The sequence below is a fragment of the Limulus polyphemus genome, unplaced genomic scaffold, assembly GCF_000517525.1.
Source record: "Limulus polyphemus unplaced genomic scaffold, Limulus_polyphemus-2.1.2 Scaffold800, whole genome shotgun sequence".
Taxonomy (NCBI): domain Eukaryota; kingdom Metazoa; phylum Arthropoda; class Merostomata; order Xiphosura; family Limulidae; genus Limulus; species Limulus polyphemus.
This window is the reverse complement of record NW_013666410.1, coordinates 404,011-407,995: the sequence shown is the minus strand read 5'-3', so window position 1 is coordinate 407,995 and position 3,985 is coordinate 404,011.

The window sequence follows — 3,985 nt, the reverse complement described above, 5'->3', positions numbered from 1 at the left end:
ACAGTAATATATTGATATTAGTAACTACTTAATACACAATATGTCTTATCGACTGAACAACGCCTGGTTATATCACAGGGAAGCTAAGTAACTGAAGAAACTTTTTAAAACTGTTGACTATTATATTACAGAATTATTAAATACTGAACAGTAGACTATAATGTTACAGAGCTGTTAGAGACAGATCAATGAAATATTATATTACTCAGCTGTCAAACACTGAACGGTGTATTATTATATTACAGAACTATTAAATACTGAACAGTAGACTATAATGTTACAGAGCTGTTAGAGACAGAACAATGCAATATTATATTACGCAGCTGTCAAACACTGAACGGTGTATTATTATATTACAGAATTATTAAATACTGAACAGTGGACTATAATGTTACAGAGCTGTTAGAGACAGAACAATGCAATATTATATTACGCAGCTGTCAAACACTGAACGGTGTATTATTATATTACAAGAACTATTAAAAATTTAAATATTATAACACATACATAACCTGGAAATCCTGAAAAGTGAAATATTAAAAAACAGAATAATGTGCTAACTTCTCATCAGAGTAAGTTATGTACTTATAGTGATACTAAAAAGCAACCTGACCATCAGCATAGCAAATAAATATACTTTTCTTATGTATCTACCTGTAAACATTATAATCGTTGTTTCATCATATTACAGAACAAATAAAAAACAAACAGTGCACTATTATAACAGAAGATTAGTACATTAAAGATCTATCAAAACTAAACACTGTACTATTACAATACAGAATAATTAAATACTGAACAGTGTACTATTATATGTCGGAATTATTAAACTTTGAACAGTGCACTATCATATTATTGAGCTTTTAAATACTGAGCAAAGCAGTATTATATTACAGAACTATCAAAATTAAAAATTGGAATATTATAATACAGAACTATCAAATACAGATAAATGTACTATTATTTATGTAATAATAACTTCCGATCAGAGTGAGCTAAGTACTTATAGCGAAACTAAAAATTAATCTGGTTATTACTATAACCAACTGTAGGATGTATAGAAGTGAAAATAGCAGTTTCTTTTTCTCTACATCATAAATATATTGGCTAAAACAAGCGAGACTGAATGTCCCACACTTAAAGCTTCGATTAGGTTATAAATAACACGTTGAATTTAAAAATTTGTATGAAAAAGTGAAGTAATTATTTGATGACTGAAACATCTAAACAGGATCTGAGATTGGGGTCATTCAGATAACACTCCAGTACAAAGTTAATCGCTTCCTCATCCGGAACACATATGAAAAAGTGAAGTAATTATTTGATGACTGAAACATCTAAACAGGATCTGAGATTGGGGTCATTCAGATAACACTCCAGTACAAAGTTAATCGCTTCCTCATCCGGAACACATAAGTGTTTTACATCAAACTAACCATAACACACATTTCATTTCTAGAAAACAGCTTCTGTATGTTGTAAAATATACAAGTTAAGAATTTACCAAGATTATAACTGTAAGTTGTGTAAACGTAAACAGTTTTACATGACAGAGCATTCGGCTTATTAGTTTTCGTTAGACAAGCCATTCAGTGGCACAGCGGTATGTCTGCGGACTTTTAAAGCTAGAAACAGGGCTTCGACATTCGTGGTGGGCAGAGTACAAATAGCCCATTGTGTAGTTTTGTGCTTAATTACAAACAAACAATCATTAGACCATAAACTTGGGGGGGGGGGGAAGTACGAAAATTTGAAAACGTGAAAAATGAACATTTCGGAAACTTGAACGGACTTGTTCAACTGTAATATGAGAGATTTTAATTTACGTTCTTGCATAGAAGTTAAATTAGTATGAAATGTAATAAAGTGAATACTTATTACTAGGGTAGTTAGAACATTGTTCAACTGTTGTATATCGATTAGTGTATTCGACGAAATACTATAACATTATTCACATACCTAACATAATTTTGGTAATTATATGGTGAATTGAAAAGTACTAAAAAAGCATTAAATCTTATACACCCATTACCATTATAGGAGACCTAACTGTATGTTTTGTGATTCAAGCTATAGCGTTTGTCCACTACACTATTTTCCACTTCTACTTCGTTTATGTTTTGAATGTGTTCATTGATATTTTTGCGGAAGGGTTCCAACTTTGTCATTGTAGATAGGCTTACATTCTATGCATTCTAGTTGATATCTGACATTCTTTGTTAAACATTTTCCTGTCACATTTGAAGAGTTAATAAAAACGATGTCTTTTTTTGCACTTTGTACCGGATATAAAAGCGGATCTAATTGGAATCCACTTTAAAGTCATACCTGGTTTCTCATTGATTGTTATTGGGAAACAGGACATTTTCATAACTTTGCATAATTGCTTTGTCAGCTCATTGCTGATATACCGTATGACTCATATAGCTGGACAATGTTTGTACTCCATAGTTCTGTCTTTTTTGTGATCTGTTGAGTATGTTTCCTCACTGCCACTTTCTTGTGATCTGTTGAGTATGTTTCTTACTCAACAGATCACAAGAAAGATGCAGTGCAATTTCTTCACTGCATCAGTGAGGAAACATACTCAACAGATCACAAGAAAGCCACTTTCTTGTGATCTGTTGAGTTTGTTTCTTCACTGCATCTTTCTTGTGATCTGTTGAGTATGAGTATGTTTCCTCACGTTTGCTATGTATGTATTCAAGTAGCTGTTTTGTAAATGAATTTGTCTAAACTCAACTGTTTTTCAAACCGTATATCACGTTCTGTGTATCATATGTAGTTAGCCTATAAACACTCCTCTCCTTACAGAATGATTCATGGTGTAGAATTATTTGTTTCCCGTGATTTTTTCTTGTGTAGAAACGTGGGTATTTTACAATCTTTCAGTATTAACAAAATGTCTAGGAAGGAAAGTTTAAAGTTCGAGGTTCCAAGAAAGAAACATATTTTGGAGGCGTAACTTGTTGAAGAGTGTGAGTAAATCAATTACCTGTTTCTGTCTCATGGTTCCAAGTAGCAAATATGTCATCTATGTAGCGATAAAAGCTTCAGGAACAATGACAATCTTTTGTTTCCAGACAGAAAGGGTTTATTTTCAACAAAATGTATGAAAACAACATAAACAACTACTGCAATCTTATTACCCATGGCAGTATCTTGGAGTTGTTGGGAAATATCTGTTCCAAACTGAAATAACTGATACATAAAATACAACGAAAAGCCGCTTTCAATAAATCAATCAATAAGCCCAGAGGGTCTATGGTATCGTGGTTTTCTTTTGAGAGTTTAATGATAGCTGTTGTTGTTTCTTCAATAAGTATGGATGGATGTAATCAGATCAAAACTAAACAGAATGCTGTCCGACGTACATTTGACAGATTATGAACCTCTGTAAGACCGTTTGGATACTATATAAGTGGCTAAGTACAGGTAAGGGTTTATCCATTAACAATGACCAACCTTCTGTGGGTGATCCATACACTGAAACAACAGGCCTTACAGGGAAACTATATTTATGTGTCTTCGGAAGACCATAACATTTTGGTATTCGCGAGTATAAGTTTTATTTGTTGAATCAGAGAAGCTGGAATGTTCGAATGTGTTTTGGTGAAGTTGAGTGTGTCATTTGCTTTAGTTTCCAATCAGCATGTCGAGTATTATTTGAATTTAACATAACTAGTATAGTGTATTGTAAATGATCATGTATATTTTATTTATGTAGGCTGTTTCTTTAAAGAGCTTGATAAAAGTTGTTACGACTTGTGTGTATTGTATTTTTCTGTTTATAATTTTTATTACATTAAACCCATAATAACATAAACATATGTTTAACTCTTATTTTCCATATTTTATTTCTGTGCAATGCTTTCTCCTCTAAACAGTATTTTTGACATACCTATTTGTCCTATTCTTTTACTACCTTTATCTTTAAGTTTGTTATCTGTATATATATATATATATATATATATATATATATATA